This window comes from Ornithodoros turicata, chromosome 2 (genome assembly GCF_037126465.1).
Source record: "Ornithodoros turicata isolate Travis chromosome 2, ASM3712646v1, whole genome shotgun sequence".
NCBI classification, from domain to species: domain Eukaryota; kingdom Metazoa; phylum Arthropoda; class Arachnida; order Ixodida; family Argasidae; genus Ornithodoros; species Ornithodoros turicata.
The window spans coordinates 126,872,853-126,885,921 of record NC_088202.1 but is presented as its reverse complement, the minus strand read 5'-3'; positions in this window follow the sequence as shown (position 1 = coordinate 126,885,921).

The following is a 13,069-nucleotide window of genomic DNA, read 5'->3' as shown; positions in this document are numbered from 1 at the left end:
GAGCTGAATTTTACCGTACGCGTACCTTCAAAAACGACCAAACAATTATTTTTTTTATTTTTTGCTGCTGCTGTTCAGCTATAACAAGCTTGTACGAGGTACTCAATGGGTATTCAAGATCAGTTAAGCCCCAGACAGAAAAGTATCTGAATAGACTAAAGGCCTCTGCGAGGTGCTCATTACTGAAAGGATACTATCTTGACAGACCACAACCTCTGCCCCCAGCATTAACGCTCATGCTCTTCAGCACGACAGGCTGAGTATCCACTAAACCTGAATTGTTTCTCCAAACTAGGCATCTACGAAAAATGTCTCACGTGCCCCGGCATATCTACTGTCATAAGGACAAGTACGAGGGGCGTTCAAGTCAAACTGGGACTTTTAATTTTCGCAAAAGTAAAATGAACTTACAGGCGAGAAATTAGTTTTATTTTTCAACGTAGTCTCCAGCTGCACTAATGGACTTCTCCCAGCGTTTCACGAGGGCTTGGATGTCAGCAGGGTAGAAATCCTTACCGGCGCGTAGCAGCCATGATCGGACCGCATTCTTGACTTCGTCGTCGCAGCTGAAGTGGCGGCCCCCAAGGAACACCTCCAGTGGCCCGAAGAGATGGAAATTGCTGGGGGCGAGGTCTGGACTCTAAGGGGGATGTGGCAGCAACTCCCAGCCAAGTTCCTGTAAGCTGGAAGAGTGTGGAAGGTGCGTGTCGTGAGATGCGCGGTATACGGGCGTGCATTGTCCTCTAGGAAGACTCCTTTGGTGAGGAGGCCCGGCTTTCCGAAACTGGAGGTGTTCATGAATCATAGTGTTCAACGTTCCCACAGAGAGGTCCGACTTTCGAGCCAGTTCGAGGCATGTTATCCGTCGGTCCTTGAGGATCAGGCGCTCCACAAGTTGGATGTTCTCAGGAACTCTGATATTGAGCTCTGACCGCCACGGCCGGGATAGTCCTGCACTGATGTACGGCCGTCTCCGAACCATTTGCACAACTCAAACGCTTTGCTGTGGCTAAGTGTATCGTGACCATACTGAGCCTGAAATCTTCTGTGAATTTCAGATGACTTTATGTGAGAAAGCAGTAAACCTGGGAGGCAGCAACAGTGCGTGTGCACGGGACGGGTTTATTCCGAAAGTGGGGCAGGTGCGCCAGAATGGGTGCGCACACAACGAGGTTAGCATGTCGACTTCTTCTAACACCCCCCCTCGACAGGTTATCCCTCGATGAGCCCCATCCGTTGCCTTAATGCATCCAGTCTCAGTCGTGGTAAAGGTTTCGTGAACGCGTCCGCGATGTTGTCAGCGGACTCGCGATACTGAAAGTTGATGATGTTGCGTGCTACTAGATCACGTAAGTGATGGTGACGGACATCGATGTGCTTTGTCCTGGCGTTGATCCCTTCACTAAGGGCAAGCTTAATGCAGCCCTGATTATCCTCGAACATAGGTGTCGGTTGATCAATGACTAGTCCGAAATCTTCCAACAATGGACGCAGCCACAAAACTTCCTGTGAAGCATAAGCCGCGGAAATGTACTCTGCTTCGGTGCTCGACAGAGCAACAGCTGACTGTTTTCTGCTGGACCAAGTGACCGGGCTGTCTCCAAGCAGGATGATGTAGCCACTTGTTGACTTGCGGTCAGTGACGTTGCCGGCCCAGTCTGCGTCGACATATCCTGTCAAATCCAAGCTTTGTCGACCTGTAAGGGTCAGCTTAAAGTCCCGAGTATGCATCAGGTACCTGAACAGCTTCTTCACGGCCCCCCAATCTCGCTGACGCGGACTGCTCACTCGACGACAAAGTATGCCAGTTGCGCAGGCGATATCAGGCCGTGTCGTCGTGCTCAGATACAGCAGCTCTCCGACTGCTTTCCGATACAGATCGTTGCTGGGCAGTAGGTCTTCTTCCCCCGTAAACTTCAGATAGTCTGGATCCATTGGTGTGAAGCTGATCTTAGCAGTACTGAGGTTATATTTCTCCAGCAATGCATCTATTTTGTTCTTCTGATGTAGCAGGAAACAGTCGTGACGTGGTCTCTCTATCTTGATACCAAGGTAGTGGCAGACATGTCCAAGGTCCTTCAGCTCAAAGTGCCTATTCAACTGATGCCAAATTCCTGTTATGGTAGGATTGTCTCGATGGCAAATTAACATGTCGTCCACGTATACAAGTACGTATAGCCGGGATCCGTTCACTACTTGGGCGTACAAACAGGGGTCTGCCTGGCTCCGTGTGAAGCCCGCTCCAAGTAGTACTTGATTGGCTTTGATGTTCCATGCCCTGGCAGCCTGTTTAAGTCCATACAACGACTTCTGAAGCTTACACACGAGATGTTCCTCCCCTGGAGCGATGAACCCTTCCGGTTGCTGCATATAAATGTCTTCTTCGATTTCGCCATTCAAAAATGCGGTTTTTACGTCGAAATGACGAACTCTCAGGTTCTCGGCAGCTGCCACTGTTAAAAGAATCCGCAGTGTGGTGAGCTTCGCGACTGGAGCAAACGTGGCATCATAGGCCTCTCCAAACCGCTGGGAGAACCCCTGAGCGACCAGTCTTGCCTTGTAACGCTCAACGTTGCCATCTATGTCCCGTGTAGTTTTAAAAATCCACTTGCAGCCGAAGGGCTGCTTGCACTCCGGTAACTGTGCAAGAACCCAGGTGTTGAGCTGGTGAAGCGAATCGATCTCATCGACAGCAGCCTTTATCCATTTGTCCTTGTCAGCAGCTGGCAACTTCTGCATGTCCTTCCAGCTAACTGGATCGGGCGCGGATGCCGCGCAGGCTACATAAGAAAAACGGTCCGGGGGTACTCCTTTGTTGCTCCGACTCGAGCGCCGTGGTTGAACGGGACCATCCCCATCAGCGGGAGCAACTCCATCTGCCATCTGAACATCCGCACCGGACCCTGGTACAACTCTGTCAGTCACCGGAACATCTCCAACGCTGTCACCGCGCAAGGGCAAGCTAGGAGGGCGAAAGCTAGGCAGCTCCACTTCAACGTCACCAGAAGACGACTGCTCCGAACGCTGTGTGCCCGGACGCCGGAAAGCGGGTGATTCTCCACAGAACGCTTCCATGATCGGGCTTTCGTCAACGATCACACTGCGTGTCACTTTGACACTGTGACTACCTTTAAGAAGCACCCGGTACCCGTTCTGCGTCTCGCTGAAGCCCACTAGCACACCCTCAAGAGCCCGAGCGTCCCATTTGTCTCGCTTCTCCTTAGGAACATGAAGATAGGCCGTGCTCCCAAACATGCGCAAGTGTTCCAGGTGGGGCTTCTTGCCAGTCCAGATTTCGTAAGGAGTTTTCGATACCGCTTTGCTAGGCAGCCGGTTCTGAAGGTAGCAGGCAGTCGTAACAGCTTCGCCCCAATATAACTTTGGAAGGCCTGCCCCGAAAAGCATACTCCTTGCGCTCTCACAGAGTGTCCTGTTCTTTCTCTCGGCGACCCCATTCTGCTCTGGGTTGTACGGAACTGATGTCTGGAATGTTACACCGTACTTGCGCAGAAGGGCCTGTGTCTTGCCACTGGTGTACTCTGTCCCTTTATCGGCGCGAATTATCTGCGGATGACGCCCAAACTTCGTGTTCATCAGGGCCAAGTACTCCTCCAGCTTTGCAGATACCTCGTCCTTAGATTTCAGCAGGTACAGGACAGTGTATCGTGAAAAATCGTCGATGAAAGTGAGGAAGTACTTGTTTTTGCTAGGCGTTAGAGTCCTCATGGGGCCGCAGACATCCGTGTGGACAAGCTGCAGAACAGCTCCCGCTCGCGACGAAGTCTCTTTAGGAAAGGATGCCTTCTTCATCTTTCCTTTGATACAGCTGTTACATTTTACCAAGTGGTCGCAGTCACCGATCAGGATCCCATCTGCCAAATCCTCCTGCTGTAAACGCTTGACTGCGTCTACTACTACTACTGCGTCTCTATGCCCGAGACGAAGGTGCCATACGTGTACGCACTCTCGGTGACTAGACGTCCGAGAGACATTGGCAGCCGTAGTACTCAAAGTGGACAAGCGATAGAGGCCATTTTCCACTCTAGCCTTAGCCAACACCTCCTGCCTCCTAGTGACGATACAGTGGTCTCCTTGAAATGTCACCACGTTGCCTTGTTGCGTGAGGCGCTTGACAGACAGAAGATTACTCTCGAGGGAGGGTACGTAGAGTACATTCTTCACCTTGACCGACTTGCACTTGGAGTCAGAAATGCGACACTGTAGAATGCCATCACCGATTCCATGTGAAGAAATTCTCTGACCATTCGCCACGGTAACAGTTTCTGCTGACTGACGATAATTCTCCGTGAAGAAATCCTTGTCGTTACACATGTGGCTGGTAGCGCCAGAGTCAACGTACCATGGTCTACCTGGCAATTCGGGAGCGGCGAGAAATGCAGTTTCGGACGATGACGAGCGGTCGGACGCTGCTACCTTAGCGCGCTGCCGAGGCTTCCTGCGCCCCTTCACTCTAAAAACGGTGACACTTTAGTGACACGTGAAATTGGTGTGACACTTTGGGGCGAGCCCAAACTTGGATTTGGAATGTGTCACAGAGCGAACTTAGTCCATATACAGTTACCGGAAACGCGTTTTTGTTGCTACCGAAGTGGCTGAGGTGTCGTAGATGATTACTGAAGCCTGGGAGGGCGTTTGAACACTGGAGTTGCGACACTTGCCGCAACTGCGGCCGTTGCCCGTGACACATGGTTTGATATTTTCGCTGTTTGAACGCTTCGGATCTCTATGTTTTCTCATTCAGTTACCAACAATGGGCAAGTATTTGGCCAGTTCAAGCGAGGACGCTCGCGAGGTTTCTCGCGTCCGGTTTTATCTGCTAATGTAGCTTATTTAACTCGCTTCCGGGAATACTGTGACGACTCAGACGTTGATGTTACTGGAATATCTCGAGGAATCTGTGCGTATGACCTATGCTAGTGTTTGTCATATATGAGGTCACACCGTTCACATTCGTGTGCACGGCAGGATGGTGCATCATGTGAGGGCATCCTTCAGTGAAGCACGGACGTATTGGTAAGTTCTGTGGGGTTTGTTTTCTTTTCGGAACGACGAACGCAATGAAATCATGTGAATACAAAGAGGCTGGAGGATAAATTGGAGCAAAGTGTGCCGCATTGTCTCTGTGTCTCTGCCCCCTGTCGAACGCGAGCACACTTTCGGAAACCCCACCTTGCTTTCCCTAAAGCATTAGGAAATACTTGACTTTATGCATGTGAAATTGTTACCAAGCAGACTATCGCATCTGCGCGTCTGCACCACGGACACGACGCGTATTCGCGTAATGAGAGTCCTTCACCAGTGCATCTGTGCGCCATAATTCTTCGACATCCGAAATCGCAAGTTACAGCGATGGAGAGAAATTCAAAGGTTTTTGAGTAGCTCCCGAGAATGGAGGCTTTGCGGCCTGTTTTTCTTCATACTTCATTGCGCCGTTTCTTCCGATTACGTTCTGCATTTCGTTTGTCTTCACTTATCTTTTTTAATGTGTCGTGATGTGTCGTGTGTTGTGTCGTGTGCCGTGATGTGTGTCGTGGATGTATCTGGTGTTGTGTGTCGTGTGTCGGAAATTTCAGAATAGCGTGTGAGTCGTCAACGCAAGCGCAAATGAAGGTCTTTTGCTAATTATTCAGTTACCATGCTTCCCTGCAGGACACCCCTGTATTTCGAGATGCAGTTCGAGCAACGATTGCTATCTTAGTCGGGGTTCTACGGAATCAAGCAACCAGGAGGGTCTTACACTCCGTGCTTGCCGCGCGATTACCTCGCAGTGTATCGATTCTGAAATAAAATGTTTCTCTTTTCACGTGGCCCCTAGCATGTGAGCGTGCCTTCCACATACGAGTACATCAGGTGTCAGTGTCCGCTGCATGTTTCACCCATCTCTGAAAACTATAGAGCCACATTCCGAGAGTCTTCTGCATAAAAGTTAAGTAGCTGTCTCATATTCTGTCTCATGCTGTCTCGGACGCTTTGGCTCCTTCCCCGTGTGGGCTCGTGGAAGCGCACTCAATGCACTACCAAGATTGTCAAGTTTGAGGTTGAGACAATACACTCAACTTTTATGCAAATGGGCGATGTTGCGACCACGTGGGGGAATGTCCGTCCTGTGCCGACATCATATGGCTCAAAGTGTCTGAGGCCGACAACCGCAAGCCATTTCGCTAGCACCACCGGCACAGTCGTGACCACGGCACCACCTGCACTCTAAACACAGAGCTCATCGCATAGCACGCCGACGGCCACCATTGTACAGATCAATGTCTTCATCACTGTTGGTTTGTTGAAAACGCGAGGGTAAGCCATTTCGGGACACTTATCACAACTGCATAAGTGTCCCAAAAAGGCTTGCGCCTCCTGTTTTCAGCTAACCTACAGTGATAAATGCATCATTCTGTACCATGGTTGGCCTTCGGCGTGCTATGCGGTGAAGCTCTGTTTCTAGAGTGTGCGACGTTTTTTGTGACACTTGTTGTGGGAGCTCTCGTGACACATGCTTCAAAAAGCAAAAAGGAACAAAAAGCGTCTGAAAGTGACACTTGTGCAAAGCGTCACTTTTTTGCAAAAAAGTGACGCTTGCAACGCGTCACAAAAGTGTCACCATTTTTAGAGTGAACGGGGGCAGTTCCACTTCAAGTGGCCTACCTCCTTGCAGTAGTAGCAATGCCTCCCGCCGGACGAAGGTTTCCTACTGTCGTCTCTCTTCGTTTGAAGGGCAGTTCCCGAACCAGACGTTGAACTACTTGATGCTCGCTTTTTCATACACTCTAAATATTTTCACACCTTTAAAGGTGTAAAATTGATGTATTCTCATGTATTACACCTATTTTACACCCTAGAACCTTGGCTTGAAAATTTTCGAGGGTGTAACTATGGTGAATTACACCCTTTTATGAGACATTGTCAGGAGGGTGTGATGAGGGTGCAACAGAGGGTGTATTTGGAGGTGGGACAGGCTCCATTACAGAGCTAAATGTATTCCTGTTCCTGTGCAGTGTTGGAGTGCTTGTGGTACTCAGAACTTAAGCTTGTGATACAAGTTGTGATATAAAGACCAAATGCACAGTTACTCAACATTTGGTACACTGTCATCTAACCCTCAAGGTTAGATGACTGGAAAATATAAAATTACTACTATGTGATAAAGCTGTATTAAGTGATACGTTTGAATACCTTCATCCCTACGTAATGTAGGATATGTATGCTGCATGGCATAATGTCAACCTAATAAAAGCATAACTATTCAGTTCCTGTGATTGTGTCATATATGTATGATGCCACCATATACCCACATCAATCACCTATAACATTTGTGTGCTGTGCAACATATGTCTGCAATGTCCTATTTTTGACTTCACAGAGGGTACAGCTGAGTAGTATACCTGGGAAGTATTACAAGTTCAGTGTGACAAAAGTATATTCTTGGCGTTTTAAAGAATATTTTGCATGGCTGTGATCGAAGAGTGATGCCAAGATAGCCACAATGACACTCCAAAGTATGCGCCTTTTGTGAAAACTAGAAACAGTATACTTTCGCAATGAAGCTGTAATTTCAACTTTCCTTTCTTTTTTTCTTAATAAACATATTCCCCCCCTGTGGTAATTTCCAGCTGCCTCTTCTATGGTTTGCAGGTTACCCCCCCCCCCCCCATTACACCCTTCCACACAATTACACCCTTGATGTCTTGAGGGTGTTTCGTTACACCTTAAAAGGTGCGCGCCATGCACATGTTCTTTTACACCCTTTAAGGTGTAAAATTATTTAGAGTGTATACTCGTCCACGAGTTTTCCTTTGACGTACTCCAGCGTCAGGTCGTCGTCGGGCCGTGCGTCCAGGGCTGTCACGAGCGCCTCGTAGCTCCCCGGGAGACCACTGAGCAAAAGAGCCGCTACCTGGAAATCCGTGGTCTCCTGTCCGATCCCTCTCAGCCGCTCGACTAACTCCAAGGTACGCCTTATATAGCCTTGCATGTCTTCGTCCTCCGCTAACTTGGATTGATAGAGCTTCTTTAGCAGGTAGAGCTTATTGCTAAGGTTTGCTCGCTCATGAACCTTGCGTAGCTCTTGCCACATCGCCTTCGCTGAGCCGCAATTACAGATGTGCACAATTTGATTGTCCTCAACGCTGAGGCAAATCGTGCTCTGCGCTTTCTCATCGCCAGCCGTCTAGTCTCCAGAAGTTGTCTGAGGAGTAGGTCCGTCCACGTACCTCCACTTTCCTTCCCGGGTCAGCAATATCTTCATTTTGAACTTCCAGACCTGATAATTGCCGTCCGTGAGCCTTGCAACCGTAAACTTGCCGCTGTCTCCCATATCCACAGTTCTAGTGTTCTGGGCCCATAACCTGTGAGAAAGCAGTAAACCTGGGAGGCAGCAACAGTGCGTGTGCACGGGACGGGTTTATTACGAAAGTGGGGCAGGTGCGCCAGAATGGGTGCGCACGCAACGAGGTTAGCATGTCGACTTCTTCTAACACTTTACGCCTTCATTCACGAGAAACTTCATGACAATTCGCTGTTCGATGTCCGCGCTCACCTCGTTGTCAGCCATCTTGTCCAGCACGTGTCTTCTGTTTTGCACAAACTTTGGACCACCACGTGGTGAACGCGGAGGCCTATCGCGTGTGAAAATGACGAAAAAGAAGTAGTGCAAGCCATTTGTACACTCAGGAGACAGAAAGTCCCGGTTTGACTTGAACACCCCTCATAACTTATTTAAAATACTTATTATTAGTATTTCGTACATCACGGATATTGATGATGTATGCATGTACACAGATGACGTACAGGAACATACAGACCTTCTTGACAAGACGCTATGAACAATCAAAAGCCATGGATTACGTGTAGATATCAAGAAGTGCGCCTTCCTTGCATCATCAATAACATTCTTCGGAATTATTGTATCTAGCACTAGACACAATAAGTCTGAAGAATGGATACAAAGCCTGAAAATTGCGAGGAAGCACAGTGTTTGAAATGGTCAGTCGTGGACATTATTTTTTTAACAACTATAAGATATTTTCAGCTATTTCCTCTTCTACATCTTAAGCACTAGGCTTCAATACATATTGGAACTAAAAAAATCTGAGAGGTCAACTGGACCATTCTGCCTGACTCTGCCTGAAGTCATGGGATCACTTGATGGTACAGCTGCGGATCCGAAAAGAACTTAAGCTGTCATGAACTACGAAACACCCCAATCAAAGAGATAAGTATGCTCCAGTGATTTCCCCAGAAATTCACTGCTGGGGGGGGGTGCCGACCTTTCAAGGGGGGGGGGGGGTATACTTGGTGAAGATTCCACTTACGGAAGTTTCCTTAGACACAGAAGGAATTGTGGCACAATGGTGACATCTGCACAACTTTCCCGTTTTATTTGTACATGTTATTACGTTAGAACACAGTACATTAGAATACAGATTCATTATGAACGGCATTTTAACATAATGCATAATCGCATGACCGACAAAGGAAAAAGACTAGCACCCTGTCTCACGAAGCTCAATGAGTACCTAGCAACCAATGGAGGAAACCTTAGACGAAAAAAAGCAGAACAGCTCGCTTGACTGAGTTGGGCGCAAATGGTTCTTGATGATCCACATTGACTGTGCGTGCCCGCACGCATTTTTGCTCGTATATGTGCGCAATATATGCATTTAACAGTTACTTTCAAATGATTTTGGACAAATGCATGGTACGATCATCTGCATGACTGTGGTCATACAGCCCAAGCTTGACAGTACTGGATGTAATTCGCTGCGCCGGACTCACTACATGGCCGAGCTGCGTGGGGTCACCTGAGCAATTTCAGGGGGGGTGTTGCAAAAATCCAGGGAGGGTGTACACCCCCCCCCCCCTGGGAGGGGGTGTAGGGAAATCCCTGGTATGCTCCTTATTGAGGTTCGCATCGCATTATCGAAAGTACATCCAAGACTTCGCCAAGACAGCACGACCACTGACTGAACTAACTTGCAAGGATGCTCTGCTCATATGGACGCCAGAACGTGAACAAGCGATGCAGACTAGAGCCCTGAACGGGCCGCTTTTCCGGGCCCGACCCGGCCCGGGCGCATCGAAAAATGGCCCGGGCTGGGCCCGCACCTTCATGTTTTTATGCGGCCCGACCCGGCCCGGTGACTCAGCGAGTACCGCCTTGCCTAGTATTTCCAGACGTGACGCACGCGTTTCTAGTGCTTATCAAACAAATTTATAAGGAAATTTATAAGAACAGAAGACAAGGCCACAAGCTGGCAGTTAAAATTCGCAATAGCGCGAGATCAAATTAAATCCAGAACGCACGCCTGCAAGCGCGTTATCGTTACACTATCAAGTTTTTGTGGAGGTAGAGGATGTTGTCGACAAACTCCTTCTCCGAATCCCTATCCCTCTCACCAAGTTTTACGTACGTGATTGTAAAATACGTGAGGAGTCAGGAACAATGTGAAGTGGCTTTGAGAATGTTCTAGTAGAGTGTTGAACAGAGCCGTAGCGACGGGGGTGCGAGAAGGGCAGCCGCCCCTGGCGCATTCGCCAGAGAGGGCGGCGAACGGCAAGCCCTGGCAGGTTGGTTGGACAGTATAAAGTAGGAATAACATGGATGGCACATGGGAGCCATCGACCTGTTGCTTGTAGAGCCGCGCCAACAGGGTTATCCGAGGCGTCAGCAACGAGGGACGTGGGAGGGTTGTGCCGGGGGTGACTAAGCACTGTAGCTGAAGCCGGAGTGTCTTTGACGGAGTCGAAGGCGGCTCGCAGGTCTTCCTTCCAGGATAAGGGTGCCGCGGGTGAAGTAGCTGGTTTGGTCTTCAGCAATTCTTTGTGGGGTCGAAGAAGTATCACACAGGACGGAACAAAACGTCTATAAAAGTTGATGAGCCCAAGGAAACGACGTAGCTGGCAGACAGAGGTTTGCAGAGGAAACTCTTTTATCACCTGAACATTTTGTGGAGGAGGAAGATTCCGTCGGCGGAGATCTGATGCCCAAGGAACTCCAGCGAAAGCTTGCCGAATTCGCACTTCTGGGCGTTGATAACAATGCAGTGCTGTTGCAATCGTGCGAAAACCTGGCGGAGGTGGTGCGCTTGCTGCTCCTCAGTTTCGCTGGCAACAAAGCTATCATCCAGATATGCAAAAGCAAACGACAAGCCCCGCAAGACAGAGTCGACGAATCTTGGGAGCGTCTGCGCAGCATTCTTCAAACCGAGAGGCATCCTCAGAAATTCAGACAATCCAAAATTCGTTGTGATGGCAGTCTTGGGAACGTCTTCGGCAGCCATCGGAATCTGGTAGTATGCTTTCACTAGATCCATCTTACTGAACACACGAGCACCGGCCAAATTCATGGTGAAGTCCTGAATATTGGGTAATGAATATTGATCTGGTTTGGTGACCACACTGAGTACCCTGTAGTCCCCACAAGGTTTCCAATCACCCGTTTCCTTAGGGGCCACATGTGAAGCCAGCCCAGTCACTTTGAGACGTCTCGCAATACCAATGTCAAGCATGTGTTGGAACTCAGCTTGAGCGATCCTAAACTTTTCGGGCGCAAGCCAACGTGAGCGAAAGTGTACGGGGGGACCAGTTGTTTGAACGTGATGAACCACATCATGGCGTACTGGCTGGGTCGAATCTGGAGGCTTAGTCAAAGACAGAAATTCGCTTAGGACAGCAGAAAAAGGCGACTGGAGTGAGGAAATAGTGATGGCTGGAGGAGGCTGACTGACAATGGGGGAACGTCCTGGAGTACGCAAGTTTGCCTTCGAGTCACCGATGGCTTTGCGACCGAGATCGACGATCAAACCAAAGTGGTGCAGAAAATCCGCGCCGAGTATGTTGTGTTCAATTGCAGCAGTTTTGAACACCCACGGTAAGGAGCGTCGAAGTGCAAGAGACAACGTCACCGAACGTTCACCGTAAACAGGAATGCCGGTGCCGTTTGTAGCTGCGAGGTGGTAGACGGGTTGTCGTAACAGTTCCGTTCGAGTAGCAGGGATTAAACTAACTTCTGCTCCGGTGTCGAACAAGAAACGGCATCGGGATGTTCTATTTGAGACGTAAAGAAGGTGGCTGGCGCTGCTGAGGGTTGATGAGGATGCGCACGCCGCCGTTAGCGACCCCCGGGATGGTTTCCCGGCCAGGGTCAAGGTGACTGACATCTTCGAGCTCTTGCGCCGAACTGCCAGGGAAACCAACAGAACTCCGTCAGATTCTCTTCAGGCGCCGGCGAGGAACGACGGGTCCGTGGGGAGATATTGACTGACGTCGGCGACGCGTGACGCCGCGGCCATCTGCGTTGGACTGCACACGTTGCAAGGCGGACGCCAGCAGGGACGTTATGTTCCACACGTCGTCCTGCAGCTCTTTAAGGGCGGTACGACGGCCGCTTTTGTGATCTTCCGCTGGTGCAGAGGGAAGTGGGCATGGGGCACGACCGGAGGACGGCGTGTGAGTTTCGGAAAGCTGGACGGTTGAGATAGTCGGAACTGCCACCTCCATGATCTTATCGTATGCTCCGCAAGTTGGACGATGGGAAGAGTGGTGGCTGTTGAGTATAGCATCACCACAGCTGGTGGGAGTCGCTGCAACAGGAGCTCCTTGAGCAAGGGCTCATCGAAGCTGCCCAGGGAACACATGGTAGTCTACAAGACATCCAGACCTGTTCTAACCCTAGACTTTAGGGATAGTGCCCATACTATATAGACGTTGACTATACGTCTAAAAGTCTTACCATTACTTAGATGTCTAAAATTAGTGATTTACAAGACATCTGGTAGACATTTAGTAATTGACGTCTAATTGTAGACGTCTTGTAGCTGGCCTTGTATATACCACATATTAGAAATCATCAAGGTTTTGTCTGATTAGGTTTTTAAGAGGTGTGAACACACTCACACATCAAATTGAGTCACTAAATTATAAGAGGTGGTTCTAAACTTAACCTTCAGACTTACAAGTCTGAAGTTCAATTGTTACAAAACATATGCAGGAAACTGAATTACTTGATGGCAAAGTTAACATAACTGTGTTGTTCAAGTTGTCCGTGAACCGG